This window comes from Choloepus didactylus, chromosome 3, assembly GCF_015220235.1.
Source record: "Choloepus didactylus isolate mChoDid1 chromosome 3, mChoDid1.pri, whole genome shotgun sequence".
NCBI lineage: Eukaryota > Metazoa > Chordata > Mammalia > Pilosa > Megalonychidae > Choloepus > Choloepus didactylus.
Window position 1 is genome coordinate 211,779,764 of NC_051309.1, and position 18,210 is coordinate 211,797,973.

At 38.3% G+C, this 18,210-nt stretch overlaps 1 pseudogene; it reads right to left on the reverse strand.

Moving 5' to 3' along the window:
* Positions 1-303: 303 nt before the first annotated feature.
* On the reverse strand, positions 304-1,596 carry LOC119530636 (annotated as a pseudogene).
* Between the last annotated feature and the right edge of the window lie 16,614 nt (positions 1,597-18,210).

Consider the following 18,210-nt stretch of genomic DNA (forward strand, 5'->3'; position numbering starts at 1 on the left):
CTTTCACTCTAATCTTTTTACTGCTTTATTTTGTTTTCATTTTCTAGGCTGTTTTAATTTTTTTTTTCAAGGTCCTTTTTTATACTTTCACTTAAGTCTATTCTTCTTTAGCATCAAGTAATTAAGACTTCATTTCTACAATAATTCTCTTTTCTTTGACTTTATATCTTAATTTAGGTCAACACTGATTTCACATCTTTCTGTTTTTTATTCTTTTTTTTTTTCCCCAATGTTCAGTTTCCTTTAATGACCCCCATCTCCCTGAAGCGCAAGTGCAGGCAGCTAGGCGATGGCAAGAGATGTTCAGCTGAAGAACTTGCCCTGATTGAAGGCTTTGCCCACATGCTGGAAGGCCCTCTCCCAGGAAAAGAACACTTGAACCAGCATCTGGGTCTCCTCGCTGCCAGGATCCAGCTTCTGCAATGTGTACGACTCATAGTCCACCTGCCAGTCTGGACTCAACGGAAAGGCAAGCTCCTGGCCTCGGAAGACCCACACTCCAGAAATGGAGCTGCTGTTGTTGGTTCCAAAGAGGATGACACTGGCAAAGGTGTTCTTCCTCAGCTTGTCCAATCGCTGGAACATTCCAGTGATGAGGTTGCAGCTCATGAAGGTCTAGGTGAGCTCTTCAGGGAAGTGGTACTCAGCATACCATAGGGACCAGCCGTCCTTGTCACAGTGCTCCCAGAAATATGGTAGCCCAACCAAAAGTGTGTCCTCATTGGAATACTTGCTCTTAAATTCATCCAAGACAAAGGTACTCTTGGACAGGTGAGCAGAGGGGTCTTTGGCCTTTGGCTCAGCAGCCAACACCTGCTCACATTCATCCATCTCCTCCTCAGAAGCAGGGGCAGCCGCCTTTTTCTCCTCTTTCCGCTCAGCCTGGGGCTTCTGCTTCTCCTCCCATGGGCCTTTCTCTTTCCATGGGATGTCCTTTTTTAGGCTGGCTTTCTGCAAACTTCTTAGCATCAAACTGGGCCATCTTCTCACAGAGTTTCACCTCCCCCAACACAGCCCGGAACTGGGGCTGGTTAATGCAGGTGAAGAACCAGCAATTGCTATTGGGGAAGGCCTGGCAAAAAGAAGACTCAAGGACCTGTTTGTAGAGCCACAAGAGGGTGCAGACAATGGTGATGTCAGCCAGTGTCACACGTTCACCCACCAGAAAAGTCCAGCAGCCCCAGAATTCGCCTCACCTCCTCCTTCGCATTCTCTGTGGCCTGCTTGTTATGGTGCATGATGCCCAAGGTGGGGAACACCCAGCTACTGGCTGGGGGGACTATGTCGCTGTCTGCAAAGCTCACCCACTGTGCCACCTGGGCAGCTGCCTCTGGAGTACTTCCCTGCAGATCCTCACTGATCTCATAGTAGGCAATGGCATTGCTCTCAAATACACAGAATCCATCATCACCCTCAAATGCTGGAACCTTGCCAGCAGGAAACTTGCAGAGAAATTCGGGAGTGCGGTTGTTTTGGCCAAAGTGGAAGTGGGGTGGTGTGGAGAGCACGCGGACCTGAGCCCCGCTGTACTGAGCAGCAATGAGGGCCTTAAAGGCCCTCCAGTTTTCCAGATGTGTACAGGATCCCAGCCACCATAGTGATTCTACAGAGAAAGGGCTGCTTTTTATCTTTTCTATTATGAATTTTTAATACCTGATTTGGAATGTTCTTTAAATGATCTTTAAGTGCTACTTTTGTGGTATAAAATTTATGTCAGAGTATTGTGCTACAGTTCTCCTGTCCTTTGTAGGTTTTTTTAAAAATCAACTTTAACCTCTAATATCAAAACCAGAGAAAGGCCAACTACAGACCAACATCTCTTATGAATATAGACACAAAAGTCCTCAACAAAATACTATCAACCAAATCTAGCAACATATAAAAAGATGTATTCACCATGACCATGTGGGATTTATCCCCAGAATGCAAGGTTGTTTCAACATATGAAAATCAATCGATATAATACACCATATAAACAGAATAAAAGTTTAAAACCACACAATCATAGCAATAGATGCAGAAAAAGCATTTGAAAATATTCAACACACTACTACATAAAAATAGGAATTAAAGAGAATTTGTTCAACATGATAAAGGCCATACATGAAAAATGCACAGCTAACATCATACTTAACTCTGAAAGACTGAAAGCTTCCCCCCTAAAATCAGGATCAAAGCAAGAATGTCCATTCTTGCCACTTTGATTCAACATTTTACTGGAAGTTCTATCCAGAGCAATTCCCAAGGATAAAAATAAAAGGCATCCAAATTGAAAGGAACAAGGAAAACTATCTTTATTTGCAGATGACATGATCTAATATGTAGAAAACCTAAAAGAATCCACAAGAATACTATTAGATCCAATAAACAAGTTCAGCAAGATTTCAGGATACAAGATCAATTGAAAAAAATCAGTTACATTTCCATACAATGGCAATGAACAATCTGAAAGTAAAATTAAGGAAAAAATTCTGTATACAATAGCATCAGAAAGAATAAGATACATGGGAATAATTTAACCAAAAGAGTGCATGACTTGTACACCTAAAACTTCAAAGCACAGCTGAAAGACAGTAAAAAAGATTAAGTAAATGGAAAGATATCTCATGTTCTTGGACTGAAATGCTTAATATTATTAATATGGCATTACCCCCTAAATTGATCTACAGGTTCAATGTAATTGTTATCAAAATTCCAACTGCCCTTTTGTTTGCAGAAATGGACATGCTAATCCTAAAATTCATGGAAACGTCAAAATTATAGAAAGAAAAAAGTTGGAGGACTCACACTTTCTGATTTCAAAACTTACTCCAAAGCTACCATAAGCAAGACAGTGTAACACTGGCATAAGAACAGACATATAGATCAATGGAATAGAATTCAGAATTCATAAATAAACTCATACATCTACAGTCAACTGATTTTCATCAAGAGTCCAAGACCATTCAGTGGGGGAAATAATAGTCTCTTCAACAAATGGTTCTGGGATAACTGGATATCCCACATATAAAACAATAAATTTGGATACCTACCTCACACTATATATAAAAACTAACTAAACATGGACCAAAGACCTAAATGTAAGAGCTAAAACTGTAAACATTTTAGAAGAAAACATAGATGTAAATTCTCATGACCTTGGACTAAGCAATGGATTCTTAGATATGATGCCAAAAGCACAACCAACCAAAGAAAAAATAAACTGAAATTCATCAAAATTAAAACTTTTTCTATGGGTATTTTCAAGAAAGTGAAAAGAGATCCCACAAAGTGGGAAAAAATATTTGTGAAACATATATCTGATATATATCTTGTATTCAGAATATAAAAAGAACTCTTAAAACTCAACAATAAAAACCCCAAATAATCCAATTTAAAAATAGCCAAAAGATTTGAATTGCCATTTCTCCAGAGAAGATGTACAAACACATGAAAAGATGCTCAACACTGTTAGTCATTAGAGAAATGCAAATCAAAACCACAATGAGGTATCACTTCACATTCATTAGGATGTAGGATGGCTCTAACCAAAAAATGGAAAATAAGTTGGAGGAAAATGTGGAGAAATTATAAGCCTCTTATAAGACTTGAGGGAATGTAAAAACTGTGCAGACACTTTGGAAAACAGTATGGAAATTCTTCACAAGGTTAAACAGAGTGTTACCATATGACCTGGCAATTCTACTCCTAGGCATATCCCCAAAAGAAGTGAAAACCTATGTTCATGCAAAAACTTGTAAATGAATGTTCATAGCAGCTTTCTTCAAAATAGCCAAAAAAAGGAAACAGCCCAAATGTCCATTAACTTATGAATGGATAAACAAAATGTGGTATGTCCACAAAATGGAGTACTACACAGTCACAAAAAATGGAGTATTGATACAAACTACAACATGGATAAACCTTGAAAACATTTTGCTAAGAGAAGGAAGTCAGACTCAAAAGGCAGTTATTTGCATGGTTCTGTATATGTGCACTGTCCGTAATAGGCAAATCCATTAATACAGAAACTATTTAAGTTGTTGCCAGGAGCTAGAGGGAGGTAAGAATGGGGAGTAACTGCTAAAAAAAGTATAGGGTTTCCTTTTTGGGGATGATGAACAAGTTCTCGAATTAGATAGTGGTGATGGTTGCAAAACTTAGTGAATATACTAATGTATATTGTAAAGAGATCAGCATGGGATCAGAGAACCTCAGGGAATGTTGTATTGCTTATAGTGTAGCCAAAAAGAAGGATGGGATGTGGAGAACGAGGCCTAGATGAGTTTGGAATGGTGGGCAGGTGTCAAACCACAAAGGAATTCCAAAGAGCTAGGACTTTATCCTACAGAAAGCATTCATAATCAAATATACATTTCAACCAGTTTTTTACATACAGGACATACCACAAAAAGCTACCTCATATGAGACCCAACTGGTGTTATTCCCATACTGAAATGTTTATGACAAAATATCCATAGCCATAAAAAAAAATGAGGATTGGTTCGATATTCAAATAACCTGTTCAAGGAAAAAAAAAATTAAAAAAAAATAGCTTGTTCATTTTCCTTGCTGTGTAGTATTCCATTTTATGAATCTGCTACAATTTATTTATTCCTTCTACTGTTGATAGACATTTGGGTTGTTTCCAGTTTTTTGTGACTATGAATAACACATTTGTGTCCATGCCTTTTGGAAGACAACATATACACACACATTGGGGAGATTAAAAAAAAAAAAGGCCCTGAATGTTAGTGTGGGGGAACCACTCTCAATTATTTGGGAGATCCAGGAATTCACTGGAGGCTGGGTTTTGTGCCATCTCATGTTAAATTAATGGAAGATTGTTTTGTAAGGTAGCCCAAGGTCAGAAGGAAACAAATGGTTTTCAGTTATGTGGAGGGAAAGGCAAGTCTGAGATATATCTGACATTTTGCTGCATAGAGTCAACCAAAAGCTTTGGAATAAGGTGAATATGTGTACACACCACACATTTTGATCAAGTGAACTTAAGGTCCATAAGCTTAAGAATGAGTTTACAGTTTAGATGTTGGGACCATCAGACAGAAATCATAAGGTCACCTTTCCCTAATTGAGAAGGAAATAGAATTTCTTACCAAAATAAAATTTTCTGATCTGTGAAGAAACACCTATACTTCTTGTCTCCATAGGTTAATCTGCTGATTTGTCAAAGTTCTCAAATTTTAAAAAATATCTGTAATTTAATAATGCTCAAACACCTCTCTCCTTTAAGAGACATGCAAGTGCCACCTGGTGGCCAAGAAGAAGACCTGCAGGCTTAAATATCAAGTTTTTAGAAAGGTTTTGTTCTAGCGTTTCTATTTTCCCACACCGTGCTGGAACGAAATGTGGAGAAAACAGGAGGACTTTGCCTGTAAATATCTCCACCTAGATTTCCTTTCTTGCCTCCCACTGGTAGCCAGAAAGACGCAAAAATTCAGTGAAGAACACTACCCAAAGCTAAAACATTAAGTTTCAAAGCCACTGCTTAAGGTTAGGCTTGCCATATTCCCCAGTTTACTGTGTACACTGATTTAGATGACTGTTTTGTTTGTTTTAATACAATTACAAGAGCAATACAAATTTAGAAAGAAACTTGAACAATACAGATGTATATAAAGCAATAAGTGAAATTTCCTCACTGTTCCTCTCCTCCATCCCAATTATCCATCCCTATAAATGGTAAACTTCTGTTCATGGTCTGGACAAGTTTCCCCATTGGCCAGCAGCTCTGCTGGAAGGAGGGCTCAGCAAAATTTGAAAATAAGGGCAAACTCTGGGCTTTTGAGGGAGGAGTCAGAGAGCACTGGAGAGGATGTAACAGAGTTCTACACAAGCAAGCCCTGAGATGGTGATCCCTTTTCATCTACAGCAACCCTAAAGAGAAGAGCTAGAAAGAGTGTTCTAACAGACTAAAATTACCCCCAACACACAAAAGAAAAAAGGGACAGAAATACAAATTAAGTTCATTTATAAAATGTTTTAGAAAGAAAAGTGAGGGAGGATATTCCCAAGCAGATAACAAAATATAGCATGAAACTATAATGGATGTTTTAAGTGTGATATTAGCCAAGAAAAGACAATTAGATCAACAGAATGGACCAGAATATACATACACACACAAACAAACATTTGTTATATTTATTCATTTCACCTCAATGAGAAAAGGCCAGGTTACTCAATACACAGTGTTGGTACTATGAGTGAATCTACTTGGGAAAACACAATGAAGTAAGATCCTTATTGCACCCATATATAATTTCTGATGAGTTATAGTGACAAACACAAAAAAGTAACAGAAATGTGCAAGAACATATAAAAATAAGTTTTAACTTTGGGGGTAAGAAAAGTCTATTTAAGCAAAATGCAAAACACTTCTCTATTAAACCAAGTTAAAAGGTAAAATTGATTAGAACAAAATATCAGTAACATGTAAAATTTTTTTAAAAAAATCATTATCCAGATGATATAAAGTGCTCCTATAAGGTGGTAAGGAAAAGACACATAATCCAATAATAAATGTTCAAAGGATATGAATGGACAATTTACAGAATCAGAAATACAAATGATTAATTTTAAAAAAGTTAAACTTCAATAATAGTCAGAAAAATGCAAATTAATAATGAGATGTCATTTTTTAATTAGTTGGAAAACAACTTAAAAGATCATTCACATCCACTCTTGGCTAAGGTCTGGGAAAATGTTGGTGGGACTGTGAAATTGGTACTACATGAGGAAGGAACAACCTTTGAATTTTAAATTGATAAAACTCATATTCTATGATCCAAAAATCTTGTTTTGAGGTATGTCTCTTAGGGAAATTCTCAAACATCTGCAAGAAGTATTCCAGATGTTTACTGCAGCACTGTTTGTAATACCATGAAATAGAAAACACCTAAATACTCACCAGTAGAGAAAAGGGTAGTTAAATACACTAGTTAGTTCTACACAATAGAACATTATGGAGCACTTAAAGAGAATGAGCTCTGTTTCTGCTGACGTGGAAAGCTCTCCAAGAATATGTCCCGGAATAGAATAACATGAGTCTCTTTATTACGAGGCCTACCAAGCACCCACTGTCATAAATGGGAAGGGCCCTGCCAAGGCCCATCACTGTGAAATGACACATCTGTTTACTCTCTTCCCTCTTTCTGAAAGTCCTTTTAGACAGGATATTTTCCCCATTTAGATCTGTTCTTGCTTCTAAATTTCTTCTGATTCCTATTTTTCAACCACATTGTTTTTACACATTCAACGTTCGCGGAATTTCCTCAACTTTAGCTTTCAAACCTTATAATGAATTATTATTTCCATTACCATTTTTATAAACTTCAAAGAGCTCTTTTCATTTTTAAAAAAATAATATTATCTTCTTTCCATTTTTTTTTAAATAGACACAATAACTTACCTCTTTGAGAAAATTAAGTGTAGCTTTTATCTCCTCCCTGCATCTTCTGTTTCCATTGTCATCTCTTCCCGTTTGTAGATATTTAGTCTGGTTTTCATGTTGGTGGCTGTCCTGAAGGTGTGATGACCTCTGGTTGTCCATTCTTGATTTAGAGAGTGACTCAAAAAAGTAAATGATGAGTGTGGTGTCCAGAACCAGGGTTGTGGAATCCTGGCTTCACTGACTACTCATCATTCTTGAACTGGCCCTCTCCAGGCACTCCCTGACGGCCACAGCTGGAGGCCTTTTCTCTGGTGCTGTCCAGCTTCTCCAGGGAAGAGAGTGGGAGCAGAGCACAGGAAGGAGGTTGGAGACCTATCATGCAACGTGTGAAGTTTCCTTCATTGCACCTTTGTCCTCCCAGCCTGTTGTCCCCGAGGTCAGGGCCTCTGGGTTCAAATCCTCTGGAGTGAAAGCTTTCTGCCTCCCGTAGAGGTAGCGAAGTGAGCAGATTTAGTGCTCTGCCTGTTTCCAGCCCTTTGCCTCATCCCTCCCTTTAGAGGATGTAGTATCTCAGCTCAGAGCCTCTCGGGCATTCTGTAGAGCAAGTGAGTGCCTTTCCCATCTGTTATCCCCTCTGCAGGCCACTGGCTTTAACCTCCTCCGCTCTGTTTCCAGTTACCACCCTTTGTCCTCTTCTCTTTGTTGAAGTCTTTTGTCTTCTCTGGGTTGGTCTTGGGTCTCTTTGTCTCTGAAAATTAAGAACATTGTTTATTTCATTACTCTACTTCAGTGTAATCATTGGGTATAGAGAAGACATCGCTGGTCATTCCGCTATTTTTAACTGAAAGCCAGAAGTTAATTTCTGTCACTCTTATAAAAGGGATTAGTTGTAAAATGAAGAAAATCATTCACTAGCTCTATGTCTTTGGAGCATCACTAGATGGTGCTAAGACATCTATAAGACGAAACATGCAGTGCATTGTCTCGGCTTCAGAGGGGCACTGGATGGATCTGTGGTCCAAGAACCACAGTGAAGACTTTTCTCTCATTTGGACAAAAATATACAGCTTAGATAGGGCCATCATGCCTTTTTATAAGCAATTTTATTGAGATATATTCACATGCCGTACAATCCAACCAAAGTGTACAATCCCTGGTTCTCAGTATAATCACTGAGTTGTGCATTCATCACCACAGTCATAACTCAAGAATAAAAGCCCCACACTTCCTATATCTCCTTAATGTTGACACTTACCATTGGTGTGGTACCTTTGTTATAATTGATGGAAAAGTATTAAAATATTACTGTTAACTACAGTTTATAGTTTGTATTGGGTGTATTTCTCCCCATATACCACCCTATTATTAACACTCTTAAGTACTCCAGTGAACTAATCAAGACCCACCCTGAATGGGTGGCTTCCACACCTCCCTGGAAATAATTTAATCAAAGGTCTTGCTTACTATTGAGTGGGCCACATCGCCATGGAAACATTCAATCAAAAGGTTGTACCCAACAAACTTGGATTAAAAGAACATGGTTCTAAAATATATATGCAGGGCCCCCTGAGGAGCTGGGGGAATATGCGGAAGTGTTGGGCTTCCTCACCTGGATTGTTGCTGATGTGCTCACAAACATTGAGGACTGAGGGCTTGGTATGCTGAGCCCTCTGTCCTGGGGCTTGCCCCTATGAAGCTTGTTACTGCAAAGGAGAGGCTAAACCTGCTTATAATTGTGCCTAAGAGTCTCCCCCTGAGTGCCTGTGTTGCTCAGATTTGGCCCTCTCTCTCTCTAGCTAAACCACCTTGGCGGGTAATCTCACTGCCCTCCCCCCTACCTGGGACCTGACTCCCAGAGGTGTAACTCTCCCTGGCAATGCAGGATTTGACTCCCAGGGATGAATCTGAACCTGGCATCATGGGATTGAGAACACCTTCTTGACCAAAAGGGGATGCAAGATGAAACGAAGTGAATTTTCAGTAGCTAAGAGATTTCAAATGGACTCGAGAGGTCACTCTGTTGGACACTCTTACGCACTACATAGACAACCCTCTTTAGGTTTTAATGTTTTGGAATAGCTAGAAGTAAATACCTGAAACTATCAAACTCCAATCCAGTAGACGTGACTCTTGAAGAACAGTGTATAACCATGTAGCTTACAAGGAGTGACAGTGTGATTGTGAAAATCTTGTGGATCCCACTCCCTTTATCCAGTGTATGGACGGATAAGTAGAAAAATGCAGACAAAGCTAAATGAAAAATAAGGTGAGACGGGGGGATGATTTGGGTGTTCTTCTTTACTTCTATTTTTTATTCTTATTCTGATTCTTTCTGGTGTAAGGAAAATGTTCAAAAATAGATTGGGGTGATGAATGCACAACTATAGGATGGTACTGTGAACAGTTGACTGTACACCATGGATGATTGTATGGTATGTGAATGTATCTCAATAAAACTGAATTTAATTTTTTTTAAAAAGTGTACTATGGAAAGGAAAACTATCTCATAAGGTGGTATGGCATAAATATATGAAAAGCTAAATAATGCAAAATAAAAACAAAAACATCAAAAAAAAAAAAAAATCATGGTTCTTCTGGGGTCCATAACACTTTCAAACTGGCACAGAACTTTTATGTCTTTGAGGAATGGGACCAGATCTTGTTCACTCAGCAGTTTACACCATAGACATTTCTTTGGGGTTTCTAGCCAGTTCACACCGATTTCCTCTTCTGTGGGAATTGTCTGCAATCCTCAGAGACTATGTTCCCTACAACTGTGTTTCTACTAAGACACACTGCCCCATGGCCTGGTTATTTAATTTTCTTGAGTTTCCTAAGAAGCCATGGTATCCTTACAATAAATCCTTCAATCTGCTTACCTTAGCTTGATTTAGATTCTATTCCTTATAACCAAATGAGCCTTAACCAATACAACAAGATGAATGAAAATAATAAATTATTTTAAGAGGACCAGAATTTCTTTGTGGGAGGGAACTGTTTATGCCTGAGCTAAAGGCCTTGAAAAGGAGTTTAGGATTTTTGGCAAAAATCCCTGAGGCCTAACTTGGCAGGAGAGAACTGAATGATTACAAAGGAAACGAGCAGGAGTTTCAAGGTGGAAAGGAGAGGGGCAGTTTGTGTGTTTGTTTAGCTGGTTTGCACATCAGGATCAGGGTCAGGATAGAAGAAGTCTATGTAATTAGGCATCCACAAGCTGGACAATCAAGAGAAAGAGAATGTGGCTCCGAGGTGACCCAAACTGCTGTAAACCAGGCTTCTTTGCCCAAATCTGGAGAGATTTAGAGGAACTCAGAGCCATCACTACCTGTGGCATAGATTTAAACCAGTTTCCCTTTGATTTCAAAGGAGAGGCAACCTTGGCTGACACTGGAATTACACTACTAGGGCAAATGTTAATGAATGAAGTTTCTTGTTTAAAATCACCAGTTATTCCTTTATTGACACTCCTTATAAATGGAATAACTTAATTTCATCACAATTACTATTTTCCCCAAAACATACTACTGATTAGCTTCTCTTAAAAATTAAACAAACTGTTTTTTCAAGACTTTGCTATTGATTTTAGAATGAATGAGACTTTCTTTGTAAAACTTTTAATTTTGTTGAATTTCTTCCTAAATGTCTTACTTAAATCTAATGCCTTTGCAAGGAATCTCAATTATCCATCCAATAGATCAAATCAAATATATTTATTCAGCATATGTGGAATTCTAGGCACTGAATCTGCCTATGTTCATAGATCTTAGAGTCTAGCTGGAGAGAAAGATCATCTTATATAATAACAATAAGTAATTATAAGTTCTGATTAGTACTATAAAATAATCAAATAGGATGTGGACATAAAGAATAACAGGGCTAGGTGACCTCTTTAGTTAGGGTGGCCAAGTAAAACATTTTCTTAAAACTCTTTATTGTGATAACATATATACAACTCAAAATTTCCCATTTAACCAGTTTCAAGTGTGCAAACCTGTGGTTATTAATTACATTTGCAATGTTATGCTACAATCATCATCAACCATTACCCAAACTTTTTCACCACCTCAAACAAGAACTCTGCTCCCATAAGGAGCATGAGGAGCTGCCAGGCGTGGGAGGAGTGTTTCAAGTGAAAAGACAGTCGGTGAGAAGGCTCTGCAGTGGGAAGTTCTAGCCTGTTTGAAGGCCAGGAGGTAGCCTTTGGGAAATGAAGTTCCCTTGAGCCAGAGGGAGAGTTGGCCTGGTGAGGAGTTTGGAGAGGAAGCCCTTTCCAGCAATTTTTCCAGTTCGACGAGTTACAGATCACTCCTTCAGCTGTGGCGATGGGCATATTTCCTATATGAAACACTATTTGCACCAGTCATAAACTCTTGCTCTAGACAATACTGCCTCCCAATGTTCCCTATAACACGGCACAGGTTGCACTTGAAGAGTTAATTTCACACAAAATGTGGTATTTATGCTTTGCATCAAACAGGCTCATATTGGAATCTGTAGTGAAATGCGTAGGAAAGCTGCTACCACAGAACTGGATGTGCTTATTTTACTGAGGTTACAAGATAAAACAAAATGTGTTACAACACATTCTTCTTGATTCAGAAGCCATATGCGAAAACTGATCTCATTGCGTTTTAGGCACACCTCATAGCTAATGGTAGCCCTCAACATAAGATTGACCACAGCATGCGCAAAGCACCACGGGATGCTTTTCATTTCCCATGAGACAGGGAAAAACTATAGGAGACAAAAACAAAGTAAAGTCATCGCTACACAGGAGAAGTTAAAGGGAACCTCTGTGTAGGACAATAGCTCATTGATGGAAAGGATGTTATTTGCCTTTTATTGCAATTTCATAACAGTTGGCTTGCGGAAAACTAATGATATTAAAATCCTCAAGTACTAAAAGGGAATCTCATTCTTTATGTGGGAATGTTATCACTGCTTCCTCCATGATTTACTGGAATTGTTTTTATATGATATATGGTAGTGGAAAAATACTTTTAGTTAGTAGTCAAGAAATATGGGTCTTGTAATGTGATCTTGAGCAAATATTCATTTTTCTGGGCCTCATTTTTCCCAGCCATATAGTTAAGGGCTCAGTCTAAATGTTTTCTAATATCTTCTCCAGTTCTAAATTCAATGACACTGTGGAAAAGTAGAGTGAAGTCATAAATAGTTAAGATTCAATTCAGCATAGCTTAACATAAATTTGGTTTTAACTCTTAATAATCATTTGTCTTTGAGAAAAATTCTTAACCTTTTTAGCCTCGGTTTCCTTGTATGTAAAAGGATATTAAAAATAATACACCAGTTAATTATGTACGGTTGATGTCAGATGAAGACGACAGATGTGAAAACTTTGAGAACTTTATATAGCTTGGCATAAATAATTACTACAATTATGATTATGACAATATAACTTAACACACCAAACAACATTTATTTATTATCCTAAAGACCTCGTATATGTGGTAAACTCAGTCTTCACAACAACCCCTGGGATTGTACAATTACTGCCACCATTTTCCAGAGGAGGAAACAGGCCGAGATTAAATGACACACACCGACAAAGAGTCCACACAACTGGTTCATGGCAGAGCCAGGTGGTGTGAACCAGGCCACCGTTTCTTGATTGATTCTAATCCTAAAAAGCCTATACAAATGGTCATCATAGACTTAATTTAACCACAAACGATGAATAGTTCTACTCCTATACCTTCTACAGTCATACCCTAAATTGAAAAGCCTATTTTAGGGGAAGGGGTGTAAAATTATCCCAAATGACTCACATATTCACAACCTGGCAGCAAAATACGTGGTTTTAAAAATTTCTTTAAAAGGTACATATTAAAAGAAATCAGGTTGACTATGAAACAGAGCTCCTGTGGGAAGAGAAATTCTGGAAGGGAAATGTAGCAGGTTCCAAAATCTAGGAAAATCAAGAAAAATGCAAAACAAGTGCCTATGTTTAAGCTTCTGCATGTACATCCTTAATCTCTGTGATGTATCCCTATCCCCTCACACCCTCCCCAGGGAAGCACTTACCAAAAACCCCTGTGTTACAACTCAACCCAGGCCCCAAGGACAAAGGCTGTACTAAGGATTGGCATGATTTGATGGCAGAATTTCAAAAGCAGCACCAACAATTTAATTAACTCTGAGTCAATAAACCTCCACGAACCTCAGCAAGTCTGTAAACCATAAGCCTCACTAGCAATTATCAGCAAAGATTATTCATGTAGAACTTTGATGCCTAGCATTTGGCAATTCCGAGAGAGGAATGTTGATAATTTTCTGAGCATGACTAATAGCGAAGAATGGCATTAAAATACATCAGCATGAATTGTTATTTTTTTTTTATTATTATTTAGAAAGAGCTTGCACAAATGAACAAAAAGCACAGGAAAACCCCAACTGATACAGTCAGAGAATAGATACTTGATGAATTAATTTCACAGGCACTTTGTAAAGTTTTTCTCAAACAAGAGATTGCATGAATATTTTATGTAGGCAAATGTTAATTCTGGTAGGAGTAGGTCATGCTGCGGTTACTCATATATGTGTTATACATAACTACTCATCGTATGATTCCCTCACTTAAATAATTCTTTACATTAGGCTACCCTTGGAATCTGCCCCCAAATTGCATTTATGTTGCTAAACCCTGCTTTGGGTTAGGAGGTGATCTGAAGCTGATGGGAGAGTTCTGATTTGAGAGTTTGTGAAAATGTTGGTAAAGAACCTAATGAGCAAACCAGAGGAGCATGTGGAACAGGCACCCAGTCCACCCCTTCAAGACATACTGCACACCTATGCCCATTAGACGCTGGCCCAGCGCAGTTCAAACCCAGCACAGGTACCCCATACTTTAGGGCTTAATCTTTGACCACCCACACCAAGGAGAATGTAGGATCTCTCCCTAAAAAGTCACAAAAAAATCTTTGAATTTTCAGGTGTAGTATACTATGGAATGTTGTTTTCCTGTGTTCTCATAAGGTTACTCTTATCTCCTGATCTGTGTAGTTTTCACTGCCCACTTCTGTTCTCCTTGTTACTCAGGATGGATTAGATTCGGTGTGAATGACAGAAACCCAGAATAACAGTGGCTTAAGGAAGATAGAAAAGAGATTCCATGTAGGTAGTAAAGGGCTGGGATGTCACTCTGCAGTGATTCAGAAACTGTCTTTCTGTCTAGTTGCTCTGAGTTCATGGCCTCAGTCTCATGGTCCAGGATGGAAAAAGCCATATTCCAGGCAACAGGGTGGACTGAAAGACAAGGGCGAGAAAAAGGGCATGTGCACACTATCAATAGGGGAAAGGTCTGCATGATGGTTTTTAAAACTCTGTGGATTCCTTTACACTCCTCCCATCACTAGGTGGATCCATGTCTCCTTCCCTTGAATCTGGGCAGGCCTTTAGAATGTGGAAGAAGTGATGCTGTGTGATTTTCAAGGCTAGGTAGTAAAGAGCATGACACGTCTGCCAGTTTCTCTTGGCATACTCACCCTGGGAGCCTTCAGCAATCGTAAGAAGGGACTCCAATGACATGTATAAGACTGCTTGACATTATCCCACAGCTTGCTGATGTGTTTTTCCTCCCCATTCTTTTTTTCTCTGTGCTTCCTTTTGGATAGTTTCTATTGCTATGTCTTCAAGTTCACCAATCTTTCTTCTACAGTATCTAATCTGCTATTAATTGTATCTCATATATTTTTCAACTAATACAAGGCAGCTTTCCTCTCTAGAAATTCAAAATTGTTTTTTTCCTTCTATCTGTCATCTATTAACATGATCATCCTTCTACCTTCTTAAATATTTGGAATATGATTATAATAACTGCTTAAATGTCTCTTTCTACTAGTTATATCATTTGTGAATCATTTTTGGTTTCATTTTTATTGAATTACTTTTTCTCCTCATGACAGGTCATATTTTTCTGTTTCTTTGTGTGACTATTACCTAGAAATAGTTCCTTTTGAGACTTGTTTTTAAGCTTTGTTAGGCAGAATCAGAGCAGCCTGTTGTGTAGGGATAATTTCTTCCTCTACTGAGACAATGATCTTCCGAATGCTCTGTCAGCTGTCTGTTGAATTATGAGGATTTTGCATCCTGGCTGTTGGCAACTTAAATTATTCTCTGTTCTATAGGTGTTTAGAGAATTATTACCTTTTATCCATTCAGGTGTTCCTTCCTGAGGCCTTGGATATTTGCCTCATATAAATGATGGTCAACACACAGCTGAAGATTAGAGGGGGGCCCTCTACAGATCTCTGGAGCTCCCTTTCCTTGCAGGTTTGCCTCACTGGTACTCTGCCAGTGAACCGTGACCACTTCATCTCCCCCAGCTCCAACTCCTCAGCTCAGGAAGACTTCTGGTCTCCACCTGAGTTCCTTCTCCCTGCACTGTGGTCTGGTATTCTCCAGTGAGTTCAGGCAATCATATGGTCATCTTGTTTATTTTCTCCTTCTCAGGGATCAACGTCTTACACTGTCTGATGTCCACTGTTGGAAATTTGTTTCACTAACAATTACAGGCTGTTTCCCACAGTACAGTGTTGCATGTATTTTGTCCATTTTTAACACTGTTTCAGGTGAGAAGGTAAATCTGGTCCCTGTTACTCCATCTTGGCTGAAAGCATTATAGCTTATTTTAAACAAAGGTATAGTTTTTCTTCATAAGTGTGGGCCATAATTTATTTAACAAGTTCTCTATTGATGTAAATTAAGAGCATGGTCTAATATTTCATACATATAAACAATGCTGCATTGAACCTTCATGTATGCGAATCTTTGAGTACTTGCTTAAGTATCTATAAGACAGACTAACAGAATTGCTGGTCTCCATCATAAGCAACTTCCTTAGCCTTACCTTCCCAGATCTCACCTCAGCTTACCTTTAGGACAAGACTCCTGGTATTTTCCCTTTGGTGTCACATGTTGGAATTCAGTCCAGGAGCACCCACCCACCAGGTGGGGTGTGGGGCCCTGTGACTCTGGGGACCAAGCAGTGGTCCTGCCCTGATTTATTTCTCTTTTTCCAGCCCCTGTCAGAGGAGTGGTGTACCATTTCACAAATTATTTTGGGAATTACAAATGAGATTTATTCACCTGAAAGTAATATTGCCAGTTCTCACATTTATAACACAGAAGGGAAAACTACAAATGAAAATCAGATGTACAGTTAAGTATATTTATGACCATACCTTTAAATATGCATATTAATATAGTATGATACAGAATAGAATATAAATTACATGCAATATCCATTAATACAGATATACACAGTAATTTGAAGCAGTGAATACCAAAAATCCAGTCCACCAGAAAATAGAAAGGAATTTTCTTTGTCTATTGTTTTCTTTTTCAAAATCATCTGAGACAACATAGCAGAATAAAATGACTATCCAGAAAGATTCAATATTCCAGGTATTATGTTCATGTGAATGTGTATGTTCCCAAGACTGATGAATATTGATAAAATTATGTTTAATAATGCCATAAAAAAAACTAAGCATAATGAAGTGATATTAGAGTCAACTGCTCTTATTAAATGACCACACAAGAAGAAATTTAGGAATTCGCAGCATAGCCAATTGTTCTAAATCCAAAGACTAATAATTACAGGCTGTTTCGCACAGTGCAAACAGTGTCTTCTGATAGCATACCCTTAAATTGGTTTTCTGGGAATCAGAACACATTTCTCATAGAAACAATGTTATAACAATTTACAGGCTCATCTCAAAGTCCTTTAATCAAATATGCAGCTGAAATGCAAGATATTGACAAAGAAAATGCTAAAAAAAATATTACTGTGTTACTAGGAATTTCAAAAAATTAAAATGAAAGAAACTATTGAGTAAGAAACTTAAAAAAACAAACAAACAAAAAACTTAAACTGTATGCTGGTAATTGAAGAAGGATAAGTTTCCTCCAGGAGACAGATAAAGGCTCTAGTGAGATTCTGAAGGGCATTCAGGGTTTAAAGATTGGTGAAACCATTTACTGACATATAATCTCATGTGAAAAATACATGGATTTTTCTTATCATTGTTGCTATTCTTTTACTCTTCATCTATAATTTAAAGCTTTTTGTTTGTTTGTTTTCACCTCAGAAGTGTAATGAGGAAAGGAGGGTGGAAATGGAGGGCGATTGTCTTGTACTGACAGAGTGGAATAAAGCAAAGTAAAGCCAAGAATTAGAGAAAGGAAGGTCTTACAGACAATTGACACTGCCGAGTCAGTAAAACTAAGAAAGATGTGACCTGCTGAAGGAAAGAGGAAGAAGGAAGGGTACCTCGAAACAGGATCCGCAGACAGTGCCTCGAGCGGAACACAGTGGTGGTTACCGGAAGTGCGGGCACCGGAAGCGAGGAACCGCCAGCGCTTATGACGCAGTCAGGTGTTCCAGTCACGTGCTTATAACCTGAAAAGAGAGGCCCTGGAATTCAACGAATATTTAGCTTTGAAAAACTGTACAAAACAGTTAAATTGGGTGTGTTTTCAAAGACAAAGAAGAAATCAGCAAGGAAAAGTCACCAACCTCCAAAAGAAAAAGGCTGTAATGAGTCACAGCTAAATATTAATATATACGAAATTTTAAGAGACTTTTTCTTACCTTTAGACTTAAAATGCATCAGTGGTAAGGGTGCATTCTTACTTTCACTCTGAAGACTTGTTAAACAAACAAACAAACAAACATGGATTGAGTGCAATCTAAAGAGCACTGTTGGTGATACTTTTACCAAACATTGTTTCTAGACTACCAACCTAGGGACAGGGTTAAAAACGCACCCAAGACAGACTTTCCGTTCTCAAGGAGC